This window comes from Leptonotus elevatus, chromosome 17 (genome assembly GCF_054856555.1).
Source record: "Leptonotus elevatus isolate MCC_2025b chromosome 17, RoL_Lele_1.0, whole genome shotgun sequence".
Taxonomy (NCBI): Eukaryota; Metazoa; Chordata; class Actinopteri; order Syngnathiformes; family Syngnathidae; genus Leptonotus; species Leptonotus elevatus.
In genome coordinates this window covers 9,101,700-9,120,719 of record NC_141255.1, presented here as the reverse complement: position 1 = coordinate 9,120,719, position 19,020 = coordinate 9,101,700, and the positions used below count along the sequence as shown (strand labels likewise).

Here is a 19,020-nt window from a genome sequence, read left to right as displayed (position 1 = left end):
CAGTTCCTTCATCATTGCTGTAGGCATCTTCACAGGAAATTGTAAAAATCTGTCCGTCTTTCCACCCCAACGGCATAAAAGTATAAACAATACAAGCTATTGTTGTCCCGCATAGCAGAGAGTCAGACATTGCAGTTAGAGTTCCATTATGACGCATACACATGAATACCCCTATTTTATCTGAATTTGCACAAAATTATTGGGTTCCTATGGGTATACATGGGTAGTTGTGACATGAGCAATGAAGATACGCTCATCAGATGAATTTAATCTCACTCCACTGGAAATACATTCGGAGTCCAATTCAAACGTTAGACAATGTAATCCATATCCGTAGCCCTACAAATCCCTCTGTGCATGAATTCATTTCTTTCGGTCTGCAAGATTAATAGCAGCCCGAGGAGGGGATGGCTAAGAAGAGCGTAAATACGTTGTCCCCCTGCTGCCCACGAGCTAATTTGCGCTGCGCTCACAATGGTCATTGTGTTAAGATCATATTCTCATCAGCACAAGTGCTGTGATTAGGGTCGTGTCCGCTGATATTGAAGCCCGGAAAGGCCTTTAAGACCCGGCTCTCGAGGAGGAGAAGCTCAGGGATGGCCTTGAATGCGATGGTGGCACATTTGTGCTATGGGCCATGTTCTCATGGTCGTGGCTCATTGGTGGGCGGAGTTTCCAGTGCTGCACTTACTCTCCATCATACCAAGCCGTATATAGTATTGTTTCTTAAAACTGCATGAAATCAATAGCAATTTTCTATTCTTCTAATTTCGAGTTCCTGATTGTAAAATGGACACAAGAGGGCAGGCAATATTTGCATTGGCCACCGTCACGATTACCGATACCTTGAAATAAGGTCAGGTATGGGCCCCATACCAATACATGGTACCTGTACTCACCCATCCCTAATATTTTTTGTTCAGTCTGTCTATGCAGCAATGTGCAGTGGTTCGGCCCCTGATTTACAGCAGATTCTTGAACTCTTAAGCTCTGGTCAGTAAATGTAGTGTGTCAACATATTTCATGTTCGACTGTATATTTCAATTCAAGTGTATGCCAATGTTAACTCATTCAAACCCAAAAATGTGTAAACATGGTTTTTAATATGTCCTTCACTCCCAAAAATTGATTTATACAAGAGCATATAGAAGGTTATGATGCAGCTTCTGAAATGAAGAGGTGGCTTAAAGCAATGGTAGTTATAACTTATTACAAAAATCAGCCAGCAGGTGGCAGCAGAGTATAAGAGATCAGCCAAGGTCATGTTGCTCTTTTTGCCAATGTTTTCACCAGGAATGCGAATATTGATGAAACAGATCCAAATATACAATTTTTTTCCCCTGATGAAAGATGAAATGTGAAATGAAATGAACACACGGTAGGGAAGGGGGTTGCTTCAGTGAAAATGGCTGGGAGTGAATGACTTAAGCATACTGCATAATAATGCTATGATTTTATTTTATTTTTTAAGAAAGAATAAAACACTTTCTAGTGTCACTGATTGGTCGGCTAGAATCGAGATTAGCCCCGATTTCCATAATTTTGGGGAAATTAGTGATTGGCCGATCTCATAAAATAAAACGAATCTCATCCACCGATCTTATCTCCCTCCTCGAAAGTCTGAAAAAGTCACATTGGAACATTGAAGTTGGTTGTTGTGGAGAAGAAAAAAAGTCGTGATTGGCAAAAATCCGGATGGACATGTGAAACTTCTTGAAGATCAAGGGTCGTGATCAGCCAGCAAATTGTGATCAGTGCACCCGTAATTTCTACAGTCTGAAGCGCGTTTTTGGAAAAGTACTTAGATGACAAGAGAATGCATGCAAGGCCAAATTTGGCAGGGAATGGCCACATTTTAGCGTTGATCCACCTAGAATACCTGGCATGAAGGTGCTTAATTGACGGACTTAAGTGGATGCGACAATCTGCACAGCCACAAGTGCTTTCTCATTCTTGCATGCATGTAAGAATATGGCCCTGTGAGTACATACATAAAAATAACTGGTGCAAAATTAGTTGAAATAATATCACTTTAAAACAAGATTAAATCACAACCAATTTCGCACAATCAATTATTACTGCCATCTTTACCAGAGAATAGGTACTTTGTTTATTTAACTGGTTTTCTTTTACTTATTGCAGATTAGAGGGTGAAAAAAAATTAATGGAAAGATGCACCGTAACGCCATAAACTTCAATTCATGTCGTGGTGGTCCCTGCGAGGAGCGTGTAATCGCAATGACACACTAGTGTAATCCATTTAAAACACTTTGGCTCAGGCCTAAGGCGGCTTTGACTCCCATTGCAGGCTTTTCTTTCTTTTTTTTTCCTCTCACTCTATCCAAGTCAGATATGTTTCACTGACTGTCTGCAATTAGCACGGCTGCCTGGAGCGGGCGAGCGGATGTTCAAGTCGAAATACCATTTGATCATTTTCAAATGAAGTGTGAGCTCATTGTCCACAAGAAGAGGCGCTCTCTCGCATGTACTTTTTCTTTCCCGTCTCGTTTTGCCCGGAGTAATGGTGCCACCAGATCTCATTGCCTAAGCAAACATTAGCTCACGCTGAACCTTTGCAACCGTGTCTGCAGGGTAGGCCACCGGTGAGTTGTTAAAACAGTGACTTATAATCTTAATGGAGTAAATATACTAGTGGGTTTTATTTAATGTGGGGCGACCTGAGAGGTCAACGCTAATTGAACTAATTGCACACTTAGAGGGACCATATTAAACGGATTGCTGCATGATTTAGCCACCAATAAACGCTGGCCGTGGATTACTGGCCCTTAACGCTGCTATTGCTGAGGTGTTCCTGTATCTAAATTTATTGGTACTTTGTCAAAGCAAATTTGTCGCAGAAGGTCTAAACTTTTGTTTTGTGTCGCCCATCTGTCTAAAAGCATTTCTCAAACTTTACTGAGACAAGGCATTTTATATTAGAATACACACCAAAGAAAAATGTCACAAGTATATCCTGTAAATTGAAATCTCTATTTACACACATACTTATTGACTAAGTTAGTGTAAAATCCAATGCACCACATTAACAGATCATGTCTGCCTGGTGCCATGTTAATAAGCCGGATCGTTCCCACACTTGCAAAAAAATAACACTAACTCTCAAAGGATATCACATTCCCCAAGACAACAGCTCAATCTCACCTTCCTCACTGACTGCCATCACCCCCAATACACCCCCCGCCCATCTCCCCGCCCACTTCCATTCCGACTAGATGGATTGTCTCACCCTCAATTCCACGCTTCCTCAGACGGAGAGATTGATTCGTCTGCAGGACTCCTCTGACCTTTGATATGATCCAATAAGGGACACATGGCACTAACCATATTAGCCAATCAAAGGGGGGAGGAACATTAGGAGCGAAAGCAAGGTGTTCCCTTTCCCCGGGAGGCGTAACGACTGCTACCTTTTTCCATAAAGCTTGGTCATCTGTCCATCTCCTGCCAACCCGAATGGCGTGCCCAGGGGGGAACTAAAAGACGTGAATTGCACTTTGCCTAAAGGCTCTTTGCGTCAAATTAAATTTTAACATCGATCCAAGTTATTTGTACAGGAATGCTGTGGCACATTCATCTTCTTTCCCCCCCCTCTCTTTCCCCTGTCAGTTTATTTAGGTATTATGTTGCTATCATCTTAGGTATTCCCACATTCCCCTTTTAACGGTATTCCTTTGGGGGAACGTGATCCTTCCAGACTCTTTAGAGGCCTTTATCCAGGGCTGTTGCGATGCTATGCTAAGATTTAACTGCATGTATAAGCCTTACAATTGAAGGGCACTTTTCTTTTTTTAAATCTACAATATATGCATAACTCTTTAGGGACTATTTTAGAAAATTTTCATCCAGAATAACAAATTTACACCACCTTGAATGAGTGCATGCCTACAACACTCGCAGACTACCTGTATTTATTTTACACATTGCATGTCAATATTAGTTGCTGCTGTGTAGATTCTGTGCTTTATTTTGTACAGGCAGTTCAAATTTGGAAGCAATCGAAAGAAAGCTTAAATAGCCAAAAAGGTCTTTCAAATGAGCGATTCTTGTCCAGCACACCTAAAAGACATAATTTTACTTACATATGTATGTCTGGGATATTTGGTGAGGATCTGAGACCTCAGAAAGTGGATTTACTCGTCGGAATAAAAAGGAAAAGACGGAACAAAGCAATTTCAAGAGGGACTGTGCACGGTGTGCTCAAAGGTTTTGACAGATCCCAGCCTGCCCCTTGTTGGAACATGAAGCGGAAGAGGGCCATGCTGCGAATTCGACAAGTGGTGCGAAATTAGATGACAAGGCATGCCATGTAACAAGAGCAGAAGGGGAAGGGTGTTTGGAGAACCAAGACGCTCCTCCTCAGTACCGTTGGTCTGTCAGCTCCAAACTAGCAGAACTGAGCTCTGGAAGCCAGGGTGTTAGATAAAGACGAGCCCAGTATGGCCTAAGCGTCGCAAGGGAGACTGATCCCCGCTCTCCCACAATCCCTCATTGTTATTCTCCCATGATGCTGAGCGCCGAAGCACCGGCAGGGCTGGCTGAAAAGGAGATGGGGGTGTTTACATGTGTGCTCACTTTCAGCTCACTGTACACACAGGATTAGGGGGGGATTGCAATGTTCTAAGCCTTAAAAAAATAGAAATCCCATCTCCCATTACTGTCACTCCACAATCAGCCTTTCCGTTTTCTGTCATATTCTGATGGTAAAAAAAAAAAAAAAAAAAACGTCATTATCATCATTAATCCCTCAATTTGTTATCCATCACAAATTTTGATCAACACTGCAGATGAAACATGCTGAGGAAAATCTTGACCACCAGCATGACAGTGAAGCTATTGGTCAATTCATGGGACAAACTGATCATTAAAAATCTAATCCAATCCAAGGGGTTAGGGTGAGACCTCTTACCGATCATATATTTGCAAGAATTTCTTGTAGTCAGTTTGTCAACGTGTGAGCACTGTAATTTGCTCAAAATGGCTGCTATAAACGAAATGGCCAACTTTCTGTCCAATTCTGGGCACGAGTCCTGTGTGACCTGTTCTTATAGACTTATCCGCCTATTTCAAGTTGATCAGTGAAACAACTGTCAAGGGCTGCTTCTTTCTGAATGCTCAACGGCTGCCACTATGAGAGCTTTCGGGTGGGTACCGTAGAGCCTGGCCACAGAGACTGAATAAAAAATTCATCTTTTATTGAGTTGATAAAAGGGGCCGTGAGTAGGTGATTACGACGGTTTTGCAATGATATTTACTGTCGGAAGAATATTGTCGAATGAAAAAAACGAAATCTCTCTCTAAGTGTTAACGTAGCCATATCGGCCCACACACCCCAACTGGCCGATTACACATCTGCTACATCAAGTATTTTCAAAATTGTGTTTTATCTTTTCTACTGACTGAAATTACATTCCAGAGTATCCAGAAAGATCCACGTTTCCATTTCCATTGCCGGCGTACGTGCGTGTGTGTGTGTCAAACGTCTGGTCGGGAGAATACATGTCGATGAAAAGTTCTCAAACCCCGGCGCATATAAAAGAACATACGAATGGGAGAATATGGCCCGACATCCTTTGAATAGAAGGAGATTTCTGTTATAAACAACAATGCCCTAATTTCCCAGTTATACATTGAGCCAGGATCTCCCAAAGAAGAAAGTCTGTGTCTTGATTTAAAATGGACATTCCAGATCCTGCTTTATCTGACTGTGCACACACTCACTTTCCCGTCTGCTTGCGTCGCTTTTATTCCCCCAGAATGCTCGGATTCTCTGAAATCATTTTCCATGCTCCTATTCCCTTAGATGCTAACCGAGTAGAGTCAAATTGATTTCTCTTGTTCGGTTCCAGGCTTCGAGCTGTGCAGAGAGAGGCCTTACCCCTCGCTGCCTTCATACCCGTCAGAGCAGCGGCGGAATTTATATAGCGAGAGAGAAGCAGCATATGCATTGCACTCACTGGCCGGAATACAAGAAAGGGTCCTTTAATTGGGGAGAAGTCGGCGGCTGGATCACATAGATCAAGCTTAATAGCGTTCACGTCTCCTGCGGAAGGCAAACATTGTCGTAGCGCAACTTAACAAGCGTCTGATTTACGAGTAGAGCCACACAAGTAAACAGTGCAGGTGAGCCGCTTTCGTCGGGCGCAGCATTTTTAGAGATTTGCGGGGGAAAAAAGGTTTCTCATACACATTTGTCACACTAAAAGCGTCAGTAGGACTAAACAAGGAGGCACCTGGACGTTAAATATTGTATGACATCCATCGTAGCGTTTTTAGGGGAATAATTAGCGGGCCTTAAACATACTTTTTTTTCACGTAATGAACACACAACTACTTGAATTTGAAGTTGTTGCTGGGCAGAATTCATGTAGCGGTATTGCAAGCAGGTCAATTTAAAAATTTTGTCAATGAAACCACCACTCTGTATTAAATATAAAACACACATATTGGTGACAAACTATCGGTTAACCCGCATAAAAATAAGAACAGGACATTTAAATAAGTTAAATACAAAAACATGCAACTGTTTTTAATCACATTAAATTCAGAAGCATTAACTCTGTATTATATAGAAACCATAACGGTAGACACACCCATCAGGCTGTTCAGATGGCAAACTAACCTTACCCTCCTTTGCCGGGCCATTAAAAAAAAAATGCACCAACAGATGTATTAATTTGCATTAATTTCATTAGCACTACTCTGCATATATTATCTTAAAAGAATTTCCAAGGCAAGCATGCCTTGCAAAACCTTTTCCATAGAAACGTGTTGCTAGGCAGACTATGGGGCACAATGCTTTTTTTTCCTCTCTTCCAAAAACTGGAGGAAGGCCTTTTATTTGGCAGCCACACATGTTGGCAAAATAAATAAATAAATAAATAAATGGAACACCATGAGATGAGCGGCAGTGTGTTTTTTGTCTTTGTTCACTTTGGCAGGCACAGACACGTTATTTTAGGACAGATCAACGGCTTCCTGAAAAAATGACCGTGCCAGGTTTATCTAATTATCTGACTGTGCAGCCTCATTATAAAAGCATCCCAACGGCGCTGGGATGCTTGGATCCCTAAGCCGTGGACCTCCATCAAGGTGGTCCTCGCGGTTACATTGTTCAAAAGAAGGGCTTGAGAGTTACGTTTAAATCAAATCCAGCAAAGAGGGGAAATAAAGGCAGAAAGTTTGTCAGCGTATGTTGAAATATGAACTCCACTGCCAGGGAGGAAAGTTGAAATGTCAGTCATGATTTGACTCTTGAACGGATACTTTTTGGGAAATTCAATGATGCAATGACATCTCATGGTATTCTCTGAGAGAGTCAAGTACTGTACAGTGCTTTAAGTTCCTGTAAAGTGAAAATAAATGTCCTGTCAATTTGACACTCTACGGAGAAGAGTGTTAATAAGAACTCATGATTAAAAATTGTCAACTGATTATCACTTGCACGACCTACTTTGTCCATCATCTTTTATATGACTAAACATACGTGTGAGCTGCGAAGATACATCCGTTTAAAGGGATTTTTTTTTAAATTCAAGAGTAAGAAGTTAATATTTTCGCTATAATTAATTTGCTAATTTCATTATTTTTCATGTACAATGAATACCTTTAAAAACACATTTTGCCACTTGCTGTCGACTGAAAATGACATCATGTGTGCTCAAGGCCCGGGTAGCGACCAATCATGGCTCCGTTCGCAAACGTCACATGACCAAGCCCTGAAAACAGTTGAGCCATGATTGGTTGTTACCTGAGCCTAGAGCACCTGTGATGTCATTTTTAGTTGACAGCAAGTAGCGCCCCGAAAGGCACATTTGAAACAGGCAAGGAAAAATAAAAGGAGTTTTGTTGTCTTTTGTCATTTTCACGCCATAAAAGGCAACAAACAGGTGCTACGGTTAATGGAGGAAAAAGCTACCTCGGGTGTCAGTGTGTGCGTGTTGTTTACTTCCTTGCAGCAGTAGGCACGCAAGTTGCCGGCACTCATTCAGCACCCTATCACAACACATACTCTCATTCCCCACGTTCATCATCAACTTTGCCATTACGATCTCCACTTTTAACACCACAGTTACCCTTTTGGAGCTTCAAATAAGTCACTAAGTGTCAAAAAAAAAAAACTTTTTTCAGCATGCCCCCATTAAGATGCTGCAGTTGCTGCATCCTGCTTTTTTTTTTAATTCATCAGCAGTTGACGGAGCACAGCGTGTGGCATAAGCGATGTATAAATGATGAGGGATGTGCATGGCGGAACATCGCGCATCCCAACTTCACCGCACATGACAAGACGCAGAGAAAAGTGTTCACTTACTATACACGCCGGAGCGGTTGAACGGTAAAGCACCTGCGTTTGAAAGAGAGAGAGAAAGCGGTTAGGGAGATGGAGTTGGCACGATCAAGGTTGGAATTCTCTCGCCATCAGCGCATCCAAAAGGTCTTACTTACCAGGGCTTGAAGGATTAATTCCTGAGGAAATTCCAGAGGAGTCTCTTTCATCCAAGTCAGAAAACAGCAATGCGTTTCTTATTCCAAAAATGTGTTTGTCTTTTTTTTCCTTTTTCTTTTTGAAACTGTAAGAGAAGAAATCCATTAGCCATCATCAAAAAGTCCAACATCATGGGATGATCAGGGGGGAAAAGTAAAAATCTATTTATATGTATAGGCGCATCGGACACATGGTACCTGCTCTCTTTAGCACTGTCTGGATGAGAGCGCCAAGCAGAAGACGGGCAGGGAGCAAAACACGCTTTTCCCGAGGAAACGCAGCCGCTGTGCGCTGTCAGATTTACACCAGTGCGCACACACACACAAACACACAGGCAGGCACTCACACAGCTCATGGGCTTGGAGGGAGAGAGAAAGAGCCTGTGTGTGTAAGTGAGGAGAGAAAGTGAGAGAGAGCTTTTCCCACTCACACCACACGAGGGCAAGCTAGAGTGGTAAATTCAAAAGACTATAAATGTTATGCATGTGCTTACTTAATATTAAAATGTATTCGTTTGCGTGTTACCTGGTGGTTTATGGACATTGAAGAAAAGACAGGAGGTGCCATTGATAGTGGGCATTAGTTAATAATGAGCCATTGCAGAATTGGAGGGCATTTTACATGTCACCCTTTAAATTTTAAATAATCCACACACAAAACACTAAAACATGGAGTTTCTGAGTACATTTACTTGTTCTGAGACCAAAAAAAAGCTAGGAGAAAAAAAATCGTTGAAAATAGTTGTTTTCTGGAGTACACTCTAAAATGCCACTTTTGTCTTGTCTTTTCTCTTTACTTAACTCCTACACATGAGCAAAAGCTAACATTCGTCCGGGATTGCAACTCTTAGAGTGACAGAGTTGCACTACAGGGCTGTAGTTGAATATTGTATAGATGCCATTGACCTGTAGGATGAGCTGATCAAACCTTTGATCGGATATTACCTATTATTGATGAAGATGTAGCAGAGCATCAGAAAAGTAAAGTTTTTTTGTTTGTTTTTTGCAAGAATTCCGAAGCCCAAATGTCTTCCAATACTGTGATAAATAAAATATATAAATACATGTATACATAAAATATAAACATCTACTGTCATTATTGTTTTACATCATGAATGTAAATTTGAACATGCTATATCACAATCGCGAAAATCTCACTTGTTTTGTCTCCTCCAACCTACCGTCAACGTCAAGTATGGCGGCCGTTGGCGCAGCTATTTCTGAATCACTACTGCCACCTGCAGCTTAATCGTTGAATGACACTACATTTTGGAAAACCAAACAAAATTTAGCTCAACCAAACAAGTTACTATTACACATAATAATATACTAAACATAATAAAAACTGCGTAAAATAGTTTGTGCTGGTGGCTTTGTCCAGGCCTGTCAAACATTTACTGTCTTTACTCCCATTTGCATTTAAAAGTATGAGTATCAGTCGAGTACAGAAGAGGCTGTGACAAAAGCGCCCGCAAAACAATGACAGTATGTATTTATTTTAATTAAACACGTGTACAACAAAACAGGATTTACGTCACTTACCGGCAGCAAACAAACAAACCGACGCGTTCGTACGCCGTGCTAATTGTTTAGCAACAGGTGTTATCATGCTAGTAGCAAAGCGGAAGGAAGAACCGGCATGGAGTCTTGGATCGGGATTTACACATTCTCATGTGAAACGTGAGTATAAAATTATTTTATACTCACAAATCTTCTCATTTTCTTTGTATATGTTGCATGCTGTTGTATATTATAGCTCTTAATGTTGTATTATGATGTTCTTTGTCCGCATTCACACATTTTTGCCCCTATTATGAAAGCAATCTCTCAAAAATCATCATTACCTATGTTGTTGTTGCTTGACAGCTGGCGACACAATGAGCAATTTTCAACAGTAAGAAGATAATATTTTGTTGATAAATTCATTAATTTTCATGAACAATTAATACCTTTAAAAACACATTTTGCAACTTGTCGACAGAAGGAAACAGGTAACGACCAATCATGCAAACAGGTGAGCCGTGATTGGTCGTTACCTATTTCCTTAGCACAGCGATGTCATCTTCAGTCGACAGCAAGTGGCAAAATGTATTTTTAAAAGTATTAATTGTATTGTTATTAATTCTGGACAAAATATTATCTTTACTGATGAGCATGGCTCGATGAGTCAAGTATTCCCTTAAATCACAATATTGTTTTAATGCATGTATCAAGTGAATGCATGGCTAACACGAAGTGCTACATATTTAGAAATGTGTTGTTTTAATAAATGGAAAAATGTGGATGCAGTGTGGTGTTCAGGTGACACAGTTGTCCATGAAAGCAAATCATGTGAAGGGCTCCAGTCTAACTTTATTTTTATTTAATCTTTTTTATTATTTTTTTACTAGGATCACAGTGGCACATAACCTATTATTTTATGGGTGCAAGTAGATTTAGGAGGACACACTGTAAATTGACTTGTAAAGTGACTATTCCTTCCACCCACTTTCACTATATAGCTGATAAAATAGCCGAAGCGTGAATAAGAAGTTTGTCAGCAACAACAACAAAATGTAAGAATAGTAATTATTAAATAAATAAATAAATAAATAAGAATCAGCAAATGTACTGGTTGTGCTGGCACAAGTACCGCCAGATGAAAATTTTAGTTGCACAGGTTAAAATATTAGGGCTTAAATGCCACCATTTGGCAGCAGTCTGGAGCCCTGATGTGTGTAAACGTCCACGATCTTTGCTAAAATCTGTACCAAAATTTTTAATTGTCCTGTATGTAATAAATAAAATGTTATGATCTTGTGAATATATTTTTTTCTTTGTACAGTGACCTGAACAATAATTCAACAAACTATTATCCTTCAAACTTCTGATTTAAAATCTTGACCCTGTGGATAACTTCATATAGTGTAAGATTTTATTTAAACAAAAACAAAAAATAGACTGTATTTGCCGAAAATAAACTAATAAATGTATACAAACTGGGTTGTCATTTGGTTTCATATCTAACTCCCTAAAATCTAAGACAACTATGATTTGTGTCCCTGGAGGTTGCATTTACTGCGATAAATAACGAAGAAATTAATCCTTTTTAAAAGATTTCAGTTTGCATTACGTTGATGACAACAAACGCACAGGCCCCAAGCCTTCATCTCCTCTTTCAGCGACTTCCTGAGAAAAGCTAGCCTTGTTGGTGCTTATTTTGTCTTTTTTATTTGTAGATATTTCTCTCTCAAATTTAGTTTTAAAAAAATATTTGGGATTTCCTGTGTGAGATCCGGTCCTAACGATGTCACACTTGCACACCATCAAACTAAGATGAAGAAGCTTTTTGTCCCTCTGTCAAATTGGTTTTTACAATCTTCATTGGAAATCAACAAATTGACAGCTTCCAGACTTGTGAGAAAATGACCCACACATTTCAACATTCCCTCCACCCGTACACGCCGCCAAGTCCGAGCCCCAGAAGGTGGGCGGGGGAAGTTGCGCAACATGTATCGCAGGCTATGTGAAGCAAGCCAAGCTGTTGGGTCTCCAATCATGCTGCAAAATGCTACATTTCTTCCTATAATCCCGTCATTTTCGGACCAAACCCTAAACTCACAAGCAGCTGTCCACTTAGTCCCTAGAGGGTAATGAGCTAATGAACGCCACATGCACACATGTAACCAATTTTTTTTTGGAACGTCATGTTTGGAAATCATGAAAGCAACTTTGATCAGTTTGTTGTTTATGCAGGAGGGGAGGCTGAGGCACAACAAAATCGACAGGCATGCACAACTGCTTACCAAATGGCAAAGAAAAGTCATAGAAGCTAAATACCGTTTTAAAAGGTTCTTACACTCTAAAAACAGTTGTGTCAAAAATAACCCAACTATGGGTCAAAAATAGACCGATCCTCTACTTTGAGTCAAGAAATTGGTCTTTTAGTGTAAAACAAGTCATAAATATTGGTCAGATCCTTTACCTGGGTCAAAAAATTGGGTAATTTTGTATAAAACAACCCAGAAAGTTGCGTTAAATTAACCCATAAAGTGGATTGGTCCATTTTTGATCCATAATTGGGTTCATTTTGACGCAACTGGTTAGCACGTCCGCCTCCCAGTGCAGAGGACGTGAGATCGAGTCCGGGTTTCGGCCTTCCTGGGTGGAGTTTGCATGTTCTCCCTGTGCTTGCGTGGGTTTTATCCGGGTACTCTGGTTTCCTCCCACATTCCAAAGACATGCATGGCAGGTTAATTGAAGACTCCAAATTGTCCAAAGGTGTGAATGTGAGTGTGGATGGTTGTTCGTCTCTGTGTGCCCTGGATTGGCTGACAACCAGTTCAGGGTGTACCCCGCCCACTGCCCGAAGCTAATTGGGATAGGCTCCAGCGCCCCCGCGACCCTTGTGAGGACAAGCAGTTAAGAAAATGGATGGAATGATGGATGTTTTTAGAGTGTAGGTAAGAATGAAGTTAAGATAAATATTCATCATTTGCGGCCAATTTTACATGTAAGGAAAGCATACTTTTTTCTTTTTTTTTTTACAGTTTTTTTAAATGGCCTTTCTTCACCCATTGAACATGTTGTGGCATCACTACCAAGACACACACCTTTTAGGGCTGCTTCGTGACTCCAGGAATTCTGACATCGTTATTATTATTATTCCACTCCATGATGGACTATGTTGCATAAGTCTCCGTTATAGATTGAGCGCAACTACCACTGGATATCCGCCAAGTGAGCAATAGAAATAAAATTGGAGCCGAGGTGATATTTGTGAGTCATTTTTATTTCGGGGTGGATGAGGAGGGGGGGGGGGCTTGCTCCAAAAGTATTGCGACCCACTTCTTAAGTCGTTACATAATCAGCGAGGAGTCGGACTGGACTCAAATGATAAACAGTGGTAGCTGTAGCATGAGCGAGTGAATGGAGTAGGAGGTCCGGGATGCAAGCTATCTTTAGATTGGCGGGCTAACCTCACGGAGACCTTGCCTGGAGCCAAAATGAGAAAGAGAAGCGGAGAAATTACATGGCTCGCATGCTGGAGCAACACAGTGCAAATCCCTCTTTACAGTATGTTGTTTTCACCAAGCAGCCTGTCAGAAACAATTCCGTTGGTCTTAAGGAGTTCTGTCCTGAGAGATTGTAACTGAAAGAGACTGGCAGCAGAACCGAAACAGTTGCATACCCCCTCGTGCCTTGGCTTGAATGCAGGCTTGATGGCGACTGCCTCTAACTTTAAATATTGCACAGACCTGCATGGAATGAGTACAATTTTAAAACTGCGCTCACATACTGTCTAGAGTTAGGATCCGAAAATCTGAAGAAAAACTCTCTGATCATAATTACAAAAAAAAGTCCACATGAGGAGAAATGTGTGCTAAAATGGCCTTTTCACTTTGATTAGCTCCTAATTAATCCCAAACGGGAATGTGAAAGAAATCGAATGAGTTATGTACATACAAAAACACTTCATTAAGTACGACGGCAGAACCAAAGCACGAACACTATCAAAAGACGGCAGACCGCCACGGCTGACGGCTGGGCTTGACCATTTAAAAAAATAAAAAATAAATTCATTCTGGTGGACATAACCGTTTCATTTTTACTTAAACCGCTAACAGTGGAGCAATACAACATTCATCGATGAATGCTTATACCAAAGATTATTTTGTAAAGTTAATATAAGAAAGTCATGATGAATCTGCATCCGTTTTGTTTTTTTAAAGAAAATCTAATGATAAAGCCAAGAGATTGGTAGGTTGGTAACCCGGTGGGGATGTCTGGTCGGTGCTGAATTTCACTTTTCTTTCTTTTCTTTGATCCTTCCTCGGGTCTCCTGACAACCTCACTACTCCAGCTGGATTCTGAAGTATTCGGTCTAGGTGAACGGTATGGCATTTTTAATAGGTTTTAAGTGAATTAATGAGTACACACTCACACACACGCACATATGCACACACACATCCGCACTTACTCACGCACATACAAAAAAAGAAAAAGAAAAAGAAAAAAAGAGAGATCGGTAAGATTACCGAATGAACAATACTGAGCTCTCTCGCCGAAAAAAAAGGAAATAAAAAGATAAAGTCAAGAGATCCTGAAGCCATGCCCCTTTTTAAGAGGTTCTAAAGGAAAATGTAAGTATTGTATTTGTAAAGGGTTGCTAAGGAAGCTTAAAAATAACATTAAAAAGTATTTATTCTGTACCCATTTTGAAGGGGCTGGTAAGGGAAACCTAAGCACCATTAAAAAATATATATATATCTGAGATGAGGATCCTGAAGGGACAGCCCACGGATTGAGCCGGAAACTCCTGAAACCACAGCCCATTTATAGTTTCTTCAAATAAATCTGACGGGGTCAAAAATGTCAGATATGCAAAAAATGTAAACCATTGTGTAGGAAAATCTAAGCACAATGTCGAAAAAAAATACAGATCTATGAGAATTTTTAAAGCTACATCCTTTTTTAAGTTAGTTTTGATAGCTTGTTGGGAAAAATCAAGCCATAACATCAAGAACTCAAGGACAACTGTAAGGAATTCTTTAAAAAATATCTAATGATATTGTAAAAAAATATATATATATATATTTTTTTTGTGTGTGTTTGAAAGTTTGTAATGATTTTTGTGTGTGCGTTTCCGATTGATCTAGCCTAACAACAAACAGCAAGGTCTTTTCTGTCGACAGTATGGATTCCCTGGAGAAGAGCACAGACACTCGGCTAATTTACAGTGTCGATAGCGGCTATGTTGTCCTTTAGCATCAACGTCAACACATTGTTTAGTGTTGTTTGGAAACCTTGACCCTGATATTGACACACAAGTGGTGGAACTGTTCCCGGGAATGTGAAAGCACATCTGATATTTCAATTTTGGTTATCCCACATTGAAATAAAGATTGAAAACCAGCACTGTCGTTGTTGCATAATGCCCACGCTAATAGTGAACAAAAATGTCCTTGGCATGCGAGCCAGTTTCATTTGATTTCTTTTCCTGTCAACAAGAGTCTTTCTGTTTTCGTTACTTCACCGTGTTGGTCCGAGCAATAACTCCCGCACGCCCGCGACCCTCTTCCAAAATTCAATAACATCCCACTCTGTCGGAACTGTCGGGTTTCACTACGCACTGAAGCCGACCTGAGGGGGGAAATATGAACAATTTCCTCTATTAGTGATCGTATTATTTCCTCTTTTTTTCCCTTTACACCAAATGTGTGTATGTGTGCGTGTGCGTGGGTGTGTGTGTGTGCGTGGGTGTGCGGGGGTGTGCGTGTGTGTGTGTGTGTGTGTTACTAAACATATACTCCACAGGGCACACTTCCTCTAGTGTGAACTAAATTATAAATGTCTAATATCATCTCCAACTCCAGGCTAGTAGGCCTTCCGGTGACTAGCAAGGATATTTTATCCCAAAAGACAAAATAAATAAAAAACAGTAGCCGAGGGTTCTGACGAGGGATTCTGGTCCAAATGAGGTGATTCTGACAAGAAAGTATGTTTTACTTTTTTTCCAGACAATATTAGAACTTTTTTTTTTCTTTTTTTTTTGCTGATAAGGAAACGTGAAGAATTACGGAAGCGTATTGCATTCACCTGTTTTTTCTGACAATTTTTTGGGGGTTGCTTTGTTTTTTTGAGTATTTTATTTTTATTTTCAGTTTTTCTGAATATTTTTTTTCAGTTTTACTGAATTTTTTTTTCTGTCAAAAAATATTCAGAAAAACAGGCTGAAAAAATATTCAGAAAAACAGGAGGAAAGATTATTCAGAAAATCAGGGAGAAAAAAAAACAGGAAAAAAAATATTTAAAAAAACAGCGAAAATAATTATTTAAAAAAACAACGCTCCCCCAAAAAAATTTGTAAGAAAAACAGGACTTTTTTTTTTCAAGTGAATGCAACACGCTTCCGTAAAGAATGACCTTAAAAAATCCACATAAGTGAACAATTTTAATGGTTCTACAGGAAATCTTTAAATAAATAAAAACATTTAAAAAAATTTGATCTGCACCAATGTGTAGGGTAATTGTGAGAAGACAACCTTTCATTCAAGCAGCAGATGAACGCTGGCATTAGCATACAAATATTTGTCATCGACGTGGTTCAGCATGATGATTCCAGTGAGAGGAAAAAAGCATCGTGACAGATGGGGGATTTCAAAGCACTGTTGGTTTTATTTGAGAGTTCTTAGTATCCACTTTTCTTTTATCGTACTAAATCTTTCTTCTCATATCTTTTTATTGAATCTCCTGAAAGGTGGAGAGTCCAAAATAGTCTGGACACAAAGAACAAACAACCACGGAGGCCACTACAGAAATTGTGTTCTCTTTGCTCTTAGAGATTTATAGTTGTGTCCATTCTTATACAGGACTTTGGTTTATCTGAAATAAAGTCACAGGCATGCTGCTTCTTTTTGTAGCAAAAAAAGGTAGTCCCAATTGAGGTAATACCTTGAGGCCTTTTACTGATTCGGACGTCAAGTCCCACAAAAGTAGAGAACGACTTCTGGGGTGCAGTAATGCTGCAAATGTGCAAAAATAATGAGCTCAGGTACGCTACTTTTTTTTGCTCCCTCACGACCTAAAGAAAAGGATCATTTGAATGAGGACAAAAAGACTTATTGGTCATTGCGCACTTAACGACCATTGAGTTACTGCAAATATAATGGCGGCAAAATATGTTAAATCATCAACCAATTTAAAGGGTTTTTGAGAAAACGTAAAAAAAAAAATCCTTTATCTGCATCTTGTTGTATCGTGTTCTTCCAAAAAATCTATAGCTAGTGTAAAAAATAAATAAATAAAAGGTTAACGTCCAAAAATTACCTGTCCATAACTATTTTGATTGGCTTCTTAAGAAAACTGGCATTGCAAAAAGAACTCTTGGATTTATGTTGATTTTTATTGGGTTGTAAAAGCAAATCTAAAGATAGTGTCAAACAATCGGAAAATCTAAGGATAATGTCCAAAACATCTTCATAAGCATTCATTTTTAAAAGCGTCATCAGGAAAAATTTAACAAGAACATAAAAAATGGAAAATGACTCCACCCACTATTGATGATGAATCAAACCTTCGGGATATTGTGAATAGAAATGTATAAATGCATTCCTCTCCATTTTATTGACAAACGTATTCATTTAGAAGCATACGCTCTCTTCTCCCTGGACCGCCAACCACCGCGACTTAATAGATCCCTTCGGGAATGGCGCGCACTGAACTATGAGACAAAATGTTAGGCTGCCATTGGCCTCGTGAAGACCTACGGAAGCGAGACAGTGTGTGTGTGTGTGTTTAGGAAAGGAAAAGAAAGTTTAGAGGAAAAATGTAGAAGTTGATATAGGTCGTTGCTGTGTTGTTGCCTTGGCAACGCCGGATTGCTCAATTTAGTCTACTACAAAGCATACTAGTAAAAGGAATGAACTTCTTTCTTTATTTTTTAACATTCCAAATTGTAATGGTACTGACGTCCATTTGGCACCTCAGCAGCACAGTACCAAACAGGCGGAGCTAGACACACTCCAGTCTGTTGATTGGTCGACAGAAAATTGTGACCAAATGCAATAGACATCCAACACTACACTCTCATTCATTGACTATACACTGTAAAAACAAAACAAAACAAAAAACTGTAATATAACATAATTTTACTTTTTTTTAACTGTTTTTTCACTTTGTTTTAAAAATATTATTATATTAAATATTATATAAATATATTTAATTGACAAAAATAAATTGTAAAATAACATGAAATCAATCAAAACAATATTTCTGTTCTTTTACAAAAAACTAAATTAAAAATACATGTATCGATTGTTAAAATATGATCACAAATGTATCGTAATTTTACAAATATTTGTCTGTTATTTAATGGAATTTCTCCCCCCCCAAAAAAAAAAAAACAAGGGGGAAAAAACATTTATATTTACTGAGAAATTAACAGTATTTATTTTATTTTTTTTACCATAATTTGTTTGTGAATTGACAATTTTTTACAAGTGAAAATAACTACAATTTCTGTAATGGCCTTTTGATGGTAGCATTCATTGTGTTAACATTTATTTTAAAAGGACATCTAATGATACTGTAATAAAATTAAATTAAAATAACAGTAATTTTAAAGTTGTTGTTTTTTACGAGAATTTTTTTTCCTGTTATTTCACAGTGTTTTTCTGCCGCCCCAGTTGCCGGAAAATTACCGTTTGTTTTTTTTAAACATTTTTAATTTTTATTTTGTTTTTACAATGTAGTGTTACTCAACAGGCTAGATCATACACATTCAAAGTCAGAGATACTACAGTGTAGTGTAGGTGAGAATGGACAAAAACAATACCTGCACCTCACATGCATTTTTTGTGATTGGGATTACTTATGCATACAATATAAACGCATATGACTAATCAAGTACAGTAAATATAATGTGTGGTCACTACTTAGCAGATTTTCATTTATCGTGGTGGGTTCTGAAATGTAACATCCATGATTAACGACGGGCTGCTGTACTTGCTTTTCATTCGCCTGAAAGGAAATGCTAACCTT

The 19,020-nt window shown here is 39.2% G+C and overlaps 1 protein-coding gene across 23 annotated transcripts in view; it reads right to left on the bottom strand.

Moving 5' to 3' along the window:
* ptprda (protein tyrosine phosphatase receptor type Da) overlaps positions 1-8,864 on the bottom strand; it is a 236,499-nt gene extending 227,635 nt beyond the window's left edge. For 16 of the 23 annotated variants that reach the window (XM_086058898.1, XM_086058901.1, XM_086058902.1 and 13 more), the window contains exons 1-3: positions 8,698-8,864; positions 8,461-8,585; positions 8,327-8,359 (exon numbers count right to left, since the gene is read on the bottom strand). The gene's annotated coding sequence lies outside the window, so the exon portion shown is untranslated. The remainder of the gene's footprint in view (positions 1-8,326; positions 8,360-8,460; positions 8,586-8,697) is intronic. The other 7 variants (XM_086058912.1, XM_086058909.1, XM_086058921.1 and 4 more) reach the window with 1 other exon arrangement.
* Between the last annotated feature and the right edge of the window lie 10,156 nt (positions 8,865-19,020).